The sequence below is a fragment of the Carassius carassius genome, chromosome 22, assembly GCF_963082965.1.
Source record: "Carassius carassius chromosome 22, fCarCar2.1, whole genome shotgun sequence".
NCBI lineage: Eukaryota > Metazoa > Chordata > Actinopteri > Cypriniformes > Cyprinidae > Carassius > Carassius carassius.
This window is the reverse complement of record NC_081776.1, coordinates 25,936,074-25,953,150: the sequence shown is the minus strand read 5'-3', so window position 1 is coordinate 25,953,150 and position 17,077 is coordinate 25,936,074. Positions and strand designations below refer to the sequence as shown.

Below are 17,077 nucleotides of genomic sequence, written 5' to 3'. Positions count from 1 at the left end.
CCGACAGTGATGTTGTTATGTCAAGACAGAAAACAAAGCACACATGGCCATCAGCATCTGCACCAGTAACTGGGCCTAGTCGAACTCATATGAGAGGTAAGAATAGCATTAATTGATTAAAAGCTGTTAATTTTTATTTTTTTATTAATGGTGAAAGTTGTTAAAATATTCTTTAGAACAAAAGCTGTAGCAAATTCACAGGTATTCAGTTTTACTTATCATTTACATTTTGACATTTTAAATACCAGCTGAGGTCATCTGTAGATATAAGAAAGTCTTGAAAACCTTCAGCCGTGTCCGCACAATGACAGAAGCCTTCAGGGCAAACGGCGTGGATCGTGGAACTATCAAGATGACGACTCCAATTGCAGAGCTCCACATAGTGGACCCAGAAACCTACAAATGCCTGAAGTTCGATCCTGCGAATGAGACCCTCCTGTCTTTTTCTAAAAAGTGTGCCACCCACATTAGCCCTGAAAAAAAAAGCCATAATAGAGAACATGAAATCTCGAGGGCAACTTCTTCCCTTACTGATTTAGTATTAAAATACTAACTTGCTGATTTGTTTGGTTCTGTTCTGCTGCCAGTGCGAAATGTTGAAAATGTGAGTTAAGCTACAAAACAAGGCTACAGTGGGGCTCGAAAGTTTGGGCACCCAAAAGACAGTCATGGATCATCAGGTAACAGCACACAGTATTAAGAACCAAGGGTTCCCAAACTTTTCAGGGGGTCATTTTAATAATTTCAGCATTTTTTTGTCTTGTAGACTAAATGTTAATATCTTTTATGTACAATATCTTACTCAGGACAGTATTAAACAAAATATAACATGCATTTAGTAGGATCTCTCTTATTTTTTGAAAATTACTCACATTTTCACAGTTTCTGCAAAGGGTGCCCAAACTTTCAAACCCAACTGTATTTTGTCCTGTGCTTGTTCTATGTTTAGGATCTACACAATACAAAGTTTTGTTGTAAAGATTTACACACAGTTTTATACAGACTGCAGTACATTTGTGTATAACCTTGCCAAAAGTAGATTAGCTAGTTCTTATTGACCTGTACAGGTTTTATCTTTGTGCAATTTTATTTTTGTTAAGTCATTTTGGTTCTCTGTTGTTCATTGTATTGCATAATTACATAGATGTTTAGATTAAAGGAGATATTACTACTTGTGCCGTCTTTGATCTGCTACTGAATGGAAATCAGTCACTTTGACACTGCACAGTGTTCCCTACATTTCAGTGAAACAGAGACCTTTTTTAAGGTGCAGTCTTAAGACTAAGGTTCGATAATTGAAGTACTTGTGTGCTGTAATGGATTTATTAAATTCGAAGAGAAGGCAGCTTTAGAATAGGGAACGGCTATGGCTTAATAAGTGTCCAAATACTAGGGAATTAATAATGAGCAAGACTTCACTTTAGAATGGGTAACATATTCAGACTTATAAAGACTTAATTTAGAGTTAATTGGGCACTATTAACACTTGTAGTTATGTGTGTTGTTACATAAGAAGAGACTATTTTTATTAAGTGTTATTAAGAGAGAATGACTGTTCTTCTGCTACTACCAGCTTATAAGGCCCATAACCAGCAAAGCATATTAAGATCATAATTCTCATACAACAAATGCCTTACTCCCAATAAGCAGTAACTATCAGTTTATTAAAGAAAAACTCTTAGTTAATGGTCTGTTAGGCATAGAATATGGTCATGCAGAATAAGGCATTACTATGGGCTTTATAAGTACTAATACACAGCCAATATGCTACTAATAAGCATGTTAATAAGCAATTAGTTAATAGTGAATATGTGTACCTTAATTTAAAGTGTTACCTATTGTTATTATTTAATAATTGTTCATGTAATATAGTAGATTGACATATGAATAACAATCTCCTCTAATGTCGCGTCTGTGCGGTCGTGGGAGTTTACGAGGCGTGAGCGGGAGAATTCTCCGGTTTAGCCGGCTGAGGTGCACTCTAAAGCGGGGACGCTTGTCTCTCGTTCCCCTGGCCACGGCCTTGAGACTGGAGCGTGCAATTTACACCCAAACCACTGCCTGCTACTGTATCTCTTTGTGTTTAAAGACAAAAGTTAACCAATAACAGGGTCAGTGTTAGGAGTAATCCATTACTAAGCAATCTAATTATGTTAATGTAATTTAATTATCTTTCTTGAAAAAGTCAAATAAGTGATAGGTTTAAAATGATTATTTCACATTATCAACAACGTCGATAAAAATATAAATAAATACAAATTATCGACAATTATACATTTTGATCTCATTTTGAGTTAATTAAATCATGCTGCCTGCTACACACAAACTGGTGATTTCCGAGTGAAGGTCTCTCACACCATCTCTACATCTCAGTCGCTTTCAGTTAGAATTACAACTTGATTTTCTGTTATAAAGCAGCTCTCCACTGTGGAGCTATAGCTAATGATGAAGTCTTTTTAGTGAATATTTAACATCAACATTTATTTTTGTTCTGTTGTTATTTTTAGCTGTTGATTTATAGTGATATATATATAATCAATATTACACTGTTTATCTGTGATTGACTTGACATGTTATTTTGTAGTGAGTCTGAGTCGTCGGACTAGAGGACTCAATCCTTTAAAAGATGCAGAAATACATGTCATAATTGGAAAGGACAAAGACATAATAACTGGGAGATACATTAATCCCTTCAAAGGTAAGTTTTTTTTTGGGGGGGGGGGGGGGTTCCCATAAACTATCTCTTAACTACTTAACTTCTATTATACAGGATACACAGTGGTACATCGTAAGTACAGCCTGTGACCTGTATAGAGTTACATGCATGCCTTGGATAATCCAATAATGGAGTAAAATATGTTTCAAAAATAGACCAAAGTTTTAGATTTAACAACAATGAAAAAGGGGCCAAGGGGTGTACACACACCAGATGATCTGAACCATGCTCGAGCACATTTGACCACCAAAACCTTTTTTTTTTCTGGCTGAAGCACATTTGTTTTAATCTATAAGAATAATCAGCCTACACAACCATTCAAAAGTTTTTGATCAATAAGATTTATATATAATATTATTTATATACTTGTTTTTTTTAAGAAGTTTCTTCTGCTCACCAAGGCTGCATTTATTTGATCAAAAGTTCATCAAAAACATTAAAATTGTAAAATATTTTCACTATTTAAAAAAGCTTTCTATTTGATTAGATTTTGAACTGTAATTTATTTCTGTGATGCGCAGCTGAATTGTCAGCATCATTACTCCAGTCTTCAGTGTCACTAAATATACTGATATGCTGATTATCAATATTTAAAACAGTTGAGTACATCCTTTTTCAGGTTTCTTTGATGAATAGAAATACCCAAAGATCAGTATTAAAAAAAGTGAGTGATGTGACATACAGCCAAGTACTGCGACACATACTTGCTCAAGGGCACCTCAGTCGTGGTATTGCCAGCCCGAGACTCAAACCCACTACCTTAGGGTTAGGAGTCAAACTCTCTAACCACTAGACCACGACTTCCCCAGCAATCTGAAATAAAATGTTTTTGTTGTTTGTTACACTATTCAGTTTGGAGTCAGTATAATTTTTATTATTTTGGGGGGAAAGAAATTAATTTTATTTAGCAAGGATGCTTAAAATTAATCATAAGTCATGAAGGAATTTATTATGTTAATATTTCATATAGTGTTTATATTGATATCAGATCTATATTGTATTGACCAAAATATATTGTGATATAAATTTTTCCATATCGTCCAGCCCTACTTCAAAATAGTCACATCAAAATGACTTAAAGGGTTAGTTCACCCAAAAATTAATAACTCACCCTCATGTCGTTCCAAACCATGAAGACCTCCGTTTATCTTCTGAACACAGTTTAAGATATTTTAGATTTAGTCCGAGAGCTCTCAGTCCCTCCATTGAAGCTGTGTGTACGGTCTACTGTCCATGTCCAGAAAGGTAAGAAAAACATCATCAAAGTAGTCCATGTGACATCAGAGGGTCAGTTAGAATATTTTGAAGCATCAAAAATACATTTTGGTCCAAAAATAGCAAAAACTATGACTTTATTCATCATTGTCTTCTCTTCCGGGTCTGTTGTGAGTGCGACTGCTGTGACAGTTGACGTACGACGCTGCTGACGTGTTATCTTTGTTATTGGGTGCACCAGAAAACACGTCAGCAGCGTTATGAACATCAATGATATCATAGTGACTGTTTACCGCATTTACTGATTTTTCCCCTTGTAAACAGCCTAAGGCAAAGAAGAAGACAGAAGCTGCCAATGACTTGTCAATGGTGGAGTTGACCAAAAATGATCCAAATGGTAAATTGTTTAATATACCTTTGTACAAAAAAAAAAAAAAAAAAACCACGTCAGCAGCGTCATACGTCAGTCACAGCAGTCGCACTCAAATCCCGGAAGAGAAGACAATGCTGAATAAAGTTGTTATTTTTGGACCAAAATGAGTCTGTTTTTGTTTCATAATATATATATCTATATAAAATATATATTAGTGGTGGGCATAGATAATTATTTTTTATCTAGATTAATCTCACTGTAATCTTGGAATTCATTTAGATTAATCTAGATTAAAATAGCTCATTTGAATTCTGCCAAAGGCATTCAGAATATGTGTGCTACCCAAATATAATAATGACTAAAATTAAGTCTTTGAGAAAGGGTTTCTCAAGCCAGGTGGTGCATTAGACCAGGGGCTCATCTCCTTTTTCCAAAATGCATCACAAAGTGCTTGAGAAAGCTGTAAACTAATTCCACATTGCACAAGGTGCAAACAACTTTACGCCTGTTTCCAGTGTTCACGGTTGCAATTGTGTGGAAAAAAAAAGATGTGTGTATGTTTGTATTAGAGCCGCATGATTGTTCGAATGTGACTGTCATGCACATCTCGTCAGTTAAGTGGTTCTGTGATTAGTAGTAAATCTCCATCACCGGCTTTTTTACTCCAAACTTACTTCATAACGTCAGTCAGTCGAGTGTTTGTAATAAATCCTCCTGTGAGATGATGTGGCTTCACAATATTTCATAGTATAGTACTAAGGAGTGATAAAGGCTATATCGATTAGCATTGCATTACAGATATACTTTAATTTCATGAAAATTATAATGAGATCTCAGATAAACCATATATAGCCATAGTCATGTGTTTATTAGTCACATTGAATCAATGAAAGCAGTTAAATCTTCTGTTTATTCAGCTGCAGTGATGGGCATAACCTGGGTTTCTTCTGCGGGGTGTATTTGGAGTTTATATGATTTTCGGATGGAGATTTACTGCTGATCTCAAAACCCAGCTTCACTGACAGATACACATGATAATTCAATCATGATTTCAATTTATTGTGCAGCCCTAGTTTGTATTAGTGGTATTGTTTAAATGTGTTTTGGTCAAAGGCAGGGTAGGTGATTTGGTTCAAAAACATTTTTATTTATTTATATGTATTAATATCATCTAGGCGTAGGACCATAGAATGTTTGACCAATCAAAATATTCGGTCCGAACTTTACTACGATAGGCTATTTTGTCTGCATGTCAAATATGTATTTGCATATCTTTTCGCACCCGGTTTGCGCAGATGTGATATCATCAGCGTGTTCCAGCAAGAATTAAAGGCCATATTATTGCAATATTATGCACTTTGCACTGTAATGTTTTCTCACCGGTGAATGAAGCATGAGATAATCTGACAGCGTTGCATTTAATCCTCCACCAAAGCCACATCTCTCATGTAACTAGTCTCTGCTCCGCCTGAGTGCATTAATTTGTTTTGGAGGAGGTGTGGCTTTGCAGAGTGATTATACTGGGAGGGTGGGAATCTTATGCTTTTAAAGCTAGCTTGCTATTGCTAGCCTTTATGAAATTGCCTACCCTACCTTCATGTAGTTGTAGCAAAACGTGGCTCGACTAGTAGTGACTACGCCACCCCAATTTACTGGGGAAATAATCTAATAAACGGGACACAAATCCGTTTGCTCAGGAGAGGCAGGAGACGCGAGTTTATTTACACAAGCAATTTTTATTAAAGAAAAGTAAAAAAAAAAAAAAAAAAAAAAAAGTAGATCACTCCAGGGGCTGAGGCACCCGACAAGCAGGCTAGCTATAGCTGCACACGGCAAGGAAAACACGATAAAAAAAAAAAAAAAATCACTAAATTCCCCAGTTAAGGTGAAGGCCGTGCAGCTACCACCACCAGCCTGCTTCCAGGAAAACTCAGCTCCTGTGGAATACAAAAGAAATGAAATAAGATACAAAATCATGAAACCAAAAAAAAACCACATTCAGGCCCACTCGAGCCTAAAACAGCTCGCCTGAACAGCAAACGGGATGGAATTACAGCAATCAGTTCTATTTCCTCCAAAGCAGCAAACGTGGCTCAAAAAGCAAGGGGTTCTGATAGCAAGTTGTTAATGTAGCTGCTCAACCTTGCTTTAAAGCGAGCAAAGAGAATTCCGGAACACAAATATTTATTAATCATCTAATTCAAACCCATTTCAGATTAAAAGAGAAACGAAAGAAAAAAAAAAAAAGTACTCACCCTGATTTAATATCGGCGCGCACACACGTAAAATCACATGCACACAGAAATCATACGATGGGTCCGTTAGGGAGTCAATAAACAGCTGGTAATCTGACGCGGCTATTAGAAGATGCCACACAGGTGGAAGCCCCAAAGGTACGCCACACTAAAACGTATTGCAAATCATTCAAACAACCAAACTTCCCGAAAAGTTACGACGGTGCCACATTAAAACTTACCACAATGTGAGTGTCACCGCAGAAACGCGCACAGCCTCAATGGCCGAGTGTCACACTAAACAAATACAAATAAAGAAACAATGTAACATCACTTAATACTAATATCAAAACAACCAGCTGCACAGCTGACACGCATACCTCCACGGTCTCTTGGAATGAAGACAAGGGGGCGGGCTTTTGACAATGGCGCATCCCAGGAGGCATGAACACAGAGTCTATATACCAGGGGTGGCAAACCGCGTGCGGCTCTTTGACTGCTTTTTTTCGGCTCGGTTCAGTCTCCACATGTTCACATCGCAATTCATTCAACTTTTTTAGAATTTCTAAATTTAATTTAAAAATAAATAGGAATGAATTTAAATGTATTATCTGAATGTAATTTGACTTTTTAAAAATAATACATTATTCATATTATTTTTTTATTATTTTTAACAGAACCTTAACTCTCGCGTAATTTAACGTGGCTAGCCTATTATTGACTGTCAGGAGCTGCCGCTGTCAGGTTAATGTGAAGTTCGTTAGTAGGAATTATCATGGCAGAATCAAAGAAGCATACAGCCAAGCGCAAATATGAAGATGAGCACAGAACATTTTTATCTGAATGGGAGGATTTATATTTTTTTGTTGAACGAAATGGAAAACCATTCTGCTTGATATGCCAGACGTCGTTGTCGCATTTTAAGGCTTCAAATCTTGAGCGCCATTTCACATCACTCCATTCTACAGTGGCCAGGGAATTTCCCAAAGGCAGTGAACTTCGCAAGCACAAGGTAAACACTTTGAAACGTCAGTCAGAGAAGCAAAGTCAGCTTTTTCGGAAATTTACCAAGCATTCAGAGACAGTGACATTAGCGTCATATCAACTGGTATGGAACATTGCTCGTGCAAAAAAACCATATCGTGAAGGGGAGTTTCTTAAAAAGTGCCTTAGTGATGTTGTTGCTATTCTTTGTCCCGAAAATGAAAATTTGAAACGTTCAGTAAAGGACCTTCAGCTGTCACGGCACACAGTTATATTCAGATCTTCAGAAGTGCCGGTATTTCAGCATTGCTTTGGATGAGTCTTGCGATGTTCAAGATAAGCCACAGTTGGCGATATTTGTACGGTTTGTGTCAGAAGACTGCACAATTAAGGAAGAGCTGCTTGACATTGTGCCACTGAAAGACAGAACCCGTGGCATCGACCTGAAAGAGACACTGATGGCTGTTGTTGAGAAAGCAGATCTGCAGTTATCAAAGCTAACAGCAATAGCCACTGACGGAGCACCAGCCATGTTGGGATCTGGGAAAGGCCTTGTAGGGCTGTGTAAAGCTGATGACCGTTTTCCTGAATTTTGGACATTTCACTGTATTATCCACCAAGAGCACTTGGTGTCTAAAAAGCTGAACTTTGATCACATCATGAAACCTGTGCTGGAAATTGTCAATTTTATACGCACACATGCTCTCAATCACAGGCAGTTCAAAAATCTCATTGCTGAGCTTGATGAAGATCTTTCATCTGATCTGCTTCTTCACTGTGCTGTAAGATGGCTGTCAAGAGGTAATGTGCTTTCTCGTTTTTTTGAGCTTTTAAATCCAGTGAAGCTGTTCCTTGCAGAGAAACATAAGGACTATCCTGAGCTACGTGATCCCCAGTGGATTTCGGACTTGGCTTTTTTGGTCGACATGCTGCATTATCTGAATGGCCTCAATGTGGATCTGCAAGGGAAGTCAAAGATGGTGTCTGACCTGGTGCAGAGTATTTTCACATTTGTCAACAAACTCAAGCTGTTCAAGACTCATCTACAAAAGAGGCAGTTAACACATTTTCCATCCTTGTTGAAGGCAAGTGGACAAGCAGCAGAGGTTGTAAATGGAGTACTGCACGGTATGCAACACTGCTTGAAAGTCTCGAACAGAGTTTTGAGGACAGATTCTCCGGCCTACGCCAAAAAAGACCACAAATTTCATTTCTTATCAACCCATTCACTGCTGAATCAGACTGTTTAAAAGCCCCTTTAGTGGAAGATGAACCAGCAACTCAGCTTGAAATGATTGAACTTTCTGAGGATGACAGACTTAAAAGTGTTCTGAGGGAAGGAACCGTGGAGTTTTGGAAGATTGTGCCGAATGAGAGATATCCCAATGTCAAACAGGCTGCAGTCAAACTATTGTCAATGTTTGGGTCAACTTACATGTGTGAATCACTTTTTTCAACACTGAAACAAGTGAAATCAAAGCATCGCTCTGTCCTGACTGACACGCATGTGAAAGAATTACTACGAGTAGCCACAACTGAATACAAGCCAGACTTAACAAAGATTGTGGAAACCAAGGAGTGCCAGGTGTCCCACTGAGTCATGTAACCTTTTAGGTAGACTGATACTATGACAAACATTGACAAACATTAAAATCCATGAAAACTATTGTGTATGTAATTAGTAATTGTAATAAGTAATAAATTGTAACGTTATTGTTAGACACATCTGTTGTGTGGCTCTTTGCAGTGATGAGGGATTTTTTTTTGGCTCATCATGCTGAACAGGTTCGCCACCCCTGCTATATACGCTAAGGGTGGTACCCCATTGGCCAAATACATAATGAGGATGACGAGGCAACGAATCACTCACATCACCACATAGTTTAAACTGTTTAACAGTTTTCTGTTGATTTTTATTTCATTTAGGTCGGGGTGTGTTTGCAAAAACACCTATCTCACAAGGTTCCTTTATTCTCGAGTACGGAGGAACTTTAGTGGAAAAAGGGAAATTGGGAAAATATTTTAATAATAATTATGCATACTTTTTCAAACACGGACGCCGTGACTGCTGGTGAGTAGCCTGTATTTTACTGTATGTAAACCCCTGCGGATTGTTTTTAAAATGTTTCTTAAACCTGAAACTAAATATCACACACAGTTTTGGGGCAGGTTAAAGTGATTACTACTTATGTATTCCTTTCAAGAACAAGACTTTTGTAACAATAATTTTTTTTCCATATAGCATCGATGCCTCCTTTGATGACGGCTCTCTTGGGAGACTAGTTAACGACAGTCAAAAGCCAAATGGCAAAATAAAAAAATTTAACTGGACGGAAAGCCTCCATGAGTAAACACACACACAAGTGTTGTTAAACTATACTCTACAGCTAAGACACGTTCAATAGTCAAGTGTGTCCTCATAAACCACGAGTAAACACACACAAGTGTTGTTAAACTATACTCCACTTCTGAGTCACATTCAATAGTCAAGTGTGTCCTCATAAACCATGAGTAATCACACAGAAGTGTTGTTAAACTATACTCCACTTCTGAGTCACATTCAATAGTCAAGTGTGTCCTCATAAACCACGAGTAATCACACACAAGTGTTGTTAAACTATACTCCACTTCTGAGTCACATTCAATAGTCAAGTGTGTCCTCATAAACCATGAGTAATCACACAGAAGTGTTGTTAAACTATTCTCTACAGCTAACACACGTTCAATAGTCAAGTGTGTCCTCATAAACCACGAGTAATCACACACAAGTGTTGTTAAACTATACTCTACAGCTAAGACACGTTCAATAGTCAAGTGTGTCCTCATAAACCACGAGTAAACACACACAAGTGTTGTTAAACTATACTCCACTTCTGAGTCACATTCAATAGTCAAGTGTGTCCTCATAAACCACGAGTAATCACACACAAGTGTTGTTAAACTATACTCCACTTCTGAGTCACATTCAATAGTCAAGTGTGTCCTCATAAACCATGAGTAATCACACACAAGTGTTGTTAAACTATACTCTATTGCTGAATCACATTCAATAGTCAAGTGTGTCCTCATACACCATGAGTAATCACACACAAGTGTTGTTAAACTATACTCTACAGCTAAGACACGTTCAATAGTCAAGTGTGTCCTCATAAACCACGAGTAAACACACACAAGTGTTGTTAAACTATACTCCACTTCTGAGTCACATTCAATAGTCAAGTGTGTCCTCATAAACCATGAGTAATCACACACAAGTGTTGTTAAACTATACTCCACTTCTGAGTCACATTCAATAGTCAAGTGTGTCCTCATAAACCATGAGTAATCACACACAAGTGTTGTTAAACTATACTCCACTTCTGAGTCACATTCAATAGTCAAGTGTGTCCTCATAAACCATGAGTAATCACACAGAAGTGTTGTTAAACTATTCTCTACAGCTAAGACACGTTCAATAGTCAAGTGTGTCCTCATAAACCACGAGTAAACACACACAAGTGTTGTTAAACTATACTCCACTTCTGAGTCACATTCAATAGTCAAGTGTGTCCTCATAAACCATGAGTAAACACACACAAGTGTTGTTAAACTATACTCCACTTCTGAGTCACATTCAATAGTCAAGTGTGTCCTCATAAACCATGAGTAATCACACACAAGTGTTGTTAAACTATACTCCACTTCTGAGTCACATTCAATAGTCAAGTGTGTCCTCATAAACCATGAGTAATCACACAGAAGTGTTGTTAAACTATACTCCACTTCTGAGTCACATTCAATAGTCAAGTGTGTCCTCATAAACCATGAGTAATCACACACAAGTGTTGTTAAACTATACTCCACTTCTGAGTCACATTCAATAGTCAAGTGTGTCCTCATAAACCATGAGTAATCACACAGAAGTGTTGTTAAACTATTCTCTACAGCTAAGACACGTTCAATAGTCAAGTGTGTCCTCATAAACCACGAGTAATCACACACAAGTGTTGTTAAACTATACAGCTAAGACACGTTCAATAGTCAAGTGTGTCCTCATAAACCACGAGTAAACACACACAAGTGTTGTTAAACTATACTCCACTTTTGAGTCACATTCAATAGTCAAGTGTGTCCTCATAAACCACGAGTAATCACACAGAAGTGTTGTTAAACTATACTCTACAGCTAAGACACGTTCAATAGTCAAGTGTGTCCTCATAAACCACGAGTAAACACACACAAGTGTTGTTAAACTATACTCCACTTTTGAGTCACATTCAATAGTCAAGTGTGTCCTCATAAACCATGAGTAATCACACAGAAGTGTTGTTAAACTATACTCCACTTCTGAGTCACATTCAATAGTCAAGTGTGTCCTCATAAACCATGAGTAATCACACACAAGTGTTGTTAAACTATACTCCACTTCTGAGTCACATTCAATAGTCAAGTGTGTCCTCATAAACCATGAGTAATCACACAGAAGTGTTGTTAAACTATACAGCTAAGACACGTTCAATAGTCAAGTGTGTCCTCATAAACCACGAGTAAACACACACAACTGTTGTTAAACTATACAGCTAAGACACGTTCAATAGTCAAGTGTGTCCTCATAAACCACGAGTAATCACACACAAGTGTTGTTAAACTATACTCCACTTCTGAGTCACATTCAATAGTCAAGTGTGTCCTCATAAACCATGAGTAATCACACAGAAGTGTTGTTAAACTATACAGCTAAGACACGTTCAATAGTCAAGTGTGTCCTCATAAACCACGAGTAAACACACACAAGTGTTGTTAAACTATACTCCACTTCTGAGTCACATTCAATAGTCAAGTGTGTCCTCATAAACCATGAGTAATCACACACAAGTGTTGTTAAACTATACTCCACTTCTGAGTCACATTCAATAGTCAAGTGTGTCCTCATAAACCACGAGTAATCACACACAAGTGTTGTTAAACTATACTCTACAGCTAAGACACGTTCAATAGTCAAGTGTGTCCTCATAAACCATGAGTAAACACACAGAAGTGTTGTTAAACTATTCTCTACAGCTAAGACACGTTCAATAGTCAAGTGTGTCCTCATAAACCACGAGTAATCACACACAAGTGTTGTTAAACTATACTCTACAGCTAAGACACGTTCAATAGTCAAGTGTGTCCTCATAAAGCATGAGGAAACACACAAAATTGTTGTTAAACTATAGTCTACAGCTAAGACACGTTCAGTAGTCAAGTGTGTCCTCATAAAGCATGAGGAAACACACAAAATTGTTGTTAAACTATAGTCTACTGCTGAGTCACAATCAAAAATATAAATGTTTGAGGTGGCACATACAGTGGTCATATGTGTTTTCATAATCCATGAGTAAACTCAATATGCAAATAGCAGTGCCAAAATCAGTTTCTACCAAAATCTGAATAATGCCTGCCTGAATGGCTACTTGTGATTTTTACATTTTGCAAGCCTTATGAACATAACTAGGGATGCACGATCATGATTTTTCAGGGCTGATTCCCAAAACCGATTTTTTTTTACAAACAAACAAGAAAGAAGGAAAGTGTGTATAAACAAGATGTTTTTGGCTATTGAAAACAATAACCGTAACCATCTGAAATTAACGGTAGTAACTGCACAGTAATTAGCCTACATTCAATACAAACATAGATGGTACAGACATCAGCATTTAGCTTTCGTTTTTGAATTGGGTTGAAACTACATAGAACTGGCCTTGAATGAAAAGATTAATTGTAACCATGTGAAATTAAAGGCAACAACTGCATAGTTCTACAGTCAAAACAACACAATCAACACACATTCAATAAGAGGTTTCTTAATCAGCATTCAGTATTTGTTTTAGTTTTTACATTTGGATTTAAATTTAAAAAAGGTCTTTACCAGTGAGACTAAATAAAAGTACTGTATGCTATATAAATAAATCATTCCAAAATGTTAAAATAAAATAATGTTGGTGCGAATAAAACAAAGATGCAGTGTTTCATTCATTCAATAAAAACATAAATAAATTAGGGTAATGATTCACATCTATATTTATTTTACTTGTGCCAATGAAAAATAAATAACTATTGTCTCAAGTAAAAAAATATAAATGTGAATCAATACCCTAAAATGTTTGGATGAATGAAAACTTTTTTCAGTGTGCTACAGCAGGTGATTTTTAAATCAAATGAAGTCGATGTAATTTTAAGGTAAAATAAAAATAATAATCCTATACAGAACTGACGTTTACTTCTGGCTTTTCAAACATGTATCCCAGTTCTACTTTAAAAAATGCATTTCAGTTTTGTCACAGTTTAGTCCGTTTCGTTTCTCATCCAACACGTGAGAAGTTGATCTGAACATACTTCACTGTCTCCGCTTGTGCAGGGTGTGGACAGGTACAGTACGCTCGCACAGCTTCAGTGCTCGCAGGAAAGACTTATTTGTGCGTCAGTACACCAACGTCTGTTCGCTGCCTACTATCTGTGCCTCAGACGTGTAGCTCTGCACTTCCAGTGATGAACGGCTGCCTGTCTCCTACGCACAGATTTAGAAATACTTCCTCACAAACGACATGATAGCGAATGATTAAAATGTAGTCTGTGCATGCTGGTGCACTTCCGGAAAAATCGGCCAAAAAAAGACCAAAAACTGTCCGATTGCCGATCGTGTATTTTAAGCAAAAACCAGCCGGTTCCGATTTATGGCCGTTCAACCGCTGCATCCCTAAACATAACTTAGCTAAAATGTATCATTTATTTAGGCCTGAAATTTTGTATGTATGTGTAAAACTATTTTTTAATCAGTATGTATTTTAAACAACGTCAGTTCTTGTGGTATTCATAAAAACCAGTAGTGATGTTTAACAATGCAGAGGTTGTCATCAGTGTCTCAATGTGTGGTGAGCCAGGGTCCTTTACTACCCTCACGAGTGCATGAATTTATGTAAACTGTATACTGCTTGGGAACTAGGGAACTGAGATCTACCCAGTGTGTCAAAAAAGAGAGTTCTTGTTCATCTCAACCAGATCCCTTGGTTATTCACAAGCGACTTCAATACTGGTTTTGTTTCAAGTTTTTTTGTTAGTGTGAAAAGTTGCTTATCCCTAATATCCATACCCACTGTGTCTTTCATGGATTTGTTTTTGTTTTGTTTTGTTTTTTTCCCTCTAGGAAAGAATGGTTAGGTCCCAGCAGGAAGCTAGAAGGCCAGGCAGTGGCAATGACGGTAAGAATATTCCTTTAAAAAAATCACAGAAAGGAACTAAGTATTTTAAAATATTCCATGCAGAAAAATAGTGTGCATTTTTGCCATCTCAAACTTCTTAAATTTTGAATTTTTCTTTTTCTTTTTTCAATCAGAAATCAGAATCTGCCTATTAGGGCTGTCACAAATTAGATTTTTCATTTCATGGTTATTGTGGCCAAAAGGATTCACAATATTGATATATCGCGATATATCACATTTATTTCATACACTACTTTCACAATTTGAGTTGAATTACTGAAATAAACTTTTCCACAACATTCTATTTATTAGATGTCCTTTATAGCAGAGGACACCTGCTGCGTGAAACCGGAAGAGCTGATGAAGGCATAGTTAGATTTTCGGCTGACCAATCAGATTGTAAATTTTATTCGATTTCTACAATCAGATTCTAATTGTAGAAATCAAATATTCAAGCTGTTTATTATTTTTCCTACCCTTGAATGAAAAACTTTTGAACGTAAATTTTTTTTAAGTTACAAATTTAAGCTAAATTCTCGGAAAAACTTGAGACTTTCACTTTCACACTAAATAAAAAAAAAATTAATGAACGAATGATACACGGATTGGATAAGGTTAAATATTTTGTTGACTTGTGTACTTATGCCAGTGGAATCCAACAAAGTTTACATTTATGTCTAGAGATTACAGTATTAAAAAGAAGGAAATCTTTTTTTATTTATTTTTTTTATAAAATATTGTCATCTCTAGACATGACGGGTCTGCAGTCTTGATATCAACCTTATACCAACACATGTATTACTCATTATCACAATTGTTTTCTTTTTCCTTGTAATGTTTAATCTATTGAAAAAGAGAGAGGAAGAAAGAGAAAGAGGGAAGAGAAGACATTAGGAATGAGGAGGAGAGAGACATCTAGAGGTAAAAATCAACTGAACCAATTAAAACAGTCATATGATGCTGTCTTAAAAGTTCATTATTATGTTTATTGGGTGTAACAGAATAGATTAACATTCTTTGATGTTCACATATTGTTCTTTATTGTAACTTTCCAATTCACAGTATGGCCAGCTGAAAAAAGTAAATTTTGATTGCCTGAACACCTCAAGCATGTCCATGGGCGTGGTAGTGGGGGGAAAAGTGGACCTGACTACCCAGGGCCCCGTCTTGGGAGAGGGCCCTTTGAAATCCCATCAATTTTTTTTTGTTTTGTACAGTTTTTTTTTTTTTTTTTTAGCCTAATTCGAATTAATTGGGCCCTCCAATTGATGTCATTATTCATTACAAAATATATTGATAACACCAACTGAGAGAATGAACTTAGTGCCAGACACTCTGGACCCCCCACCCCCAAATCAGGCTTTCAAAAAAAAGAAAGACATGAAGGAAAAAGAAAGGAGGCAGAATGAGGGGAAGCAGCTGATGACTGCTTTCTTTACAAAAGGTGAACTGAGTTTGCTTGTTATGCACCTACATCCAATTAAAGTTAACGTAGTCAACTCCAGACAGCTGCTGCTAATGTATGTATGCTAATGTTAAATCTTTAGCTTAGTTTGTCAACCAGGCTGCTTGTTGGAAAATTTCCATGGGAGTTAACAGGAATATAAGGGAATTAATGGGAATTTACAAAAATGAAAGGTTATTCCTTTATAGTTGACATTTTTTTTTCATTATGGCAGGCTTAGCTTATTTGATTGGTTTCTGAGGGTACAGTTGTCTCGTGTTCTCCTGTTCAAAAATAAATGTTTTTAATTTAAAACTTGCATCAGTATCATGGATCAAAATGTTAGTACACAAACGAACCCGATGTAGCCTAAGGTTTAAAGGTATTTGAGCACAAGTAGGCCAAATGCATCAATTCAGGTGGGGAATGAAAGAACCAGTCATTACTATAATCTGATTTGATTATAAATTTAAACACTATTTATACTTGTTTATATTAAAATAATTTAAAAAAAAAATTCATTCAAAAATTGAATTTTCATTTTGCTAACCCGCATCGTACAATGGCATGTGTAGGGGGCCCACTGACATTGAGAGTATACAGGGCCCAGAATTTGGTGCTACGCCCCTGAGCATGTCAGAAATGTAATGCCCCTTAGGCCAGGCATGCTCTGTGTAATATTTGTCTGGTTTTGAGTCCATTTCTGACTCACACTAAAATAATTAAATTGTGCTAGCAGCATGCCAGGCTTTTTGATGTATATCCTAAAATAAATCTAAAATAAGATTTAAACTGGTCATTAGGGGTGTGGCAAGATCTTGTGCCATGAAATCTTTAGGAATGTAGGAATGAATGTCCTCTGTTATATTGACTGAATATATTTGTGGGACACTA

General features: G+C 36.7%; 1 long non-coding RNA gene across 1 annotated transcript; it reads left to right on the top strand.

The window, feature by feature from the left end:
- Positions 1–2,556: 2,556 nt before the first annotated feature.
- Positions 2,557–9,864, top strand: LOC132098485 (uncharacterized). Its single transcript, XR_009422935.1, has 3 exons — positions 2,557–2,698; positions 9,449–9,593; positions 9,765–9,864. It is a non-coding gene; the product is annotated as an uncharacterized LOC132098485 (long non-coding RNA).
- The last annotated feature ends 7,213 nt before the right edge of the window (positions 9,865–17,077 follow it).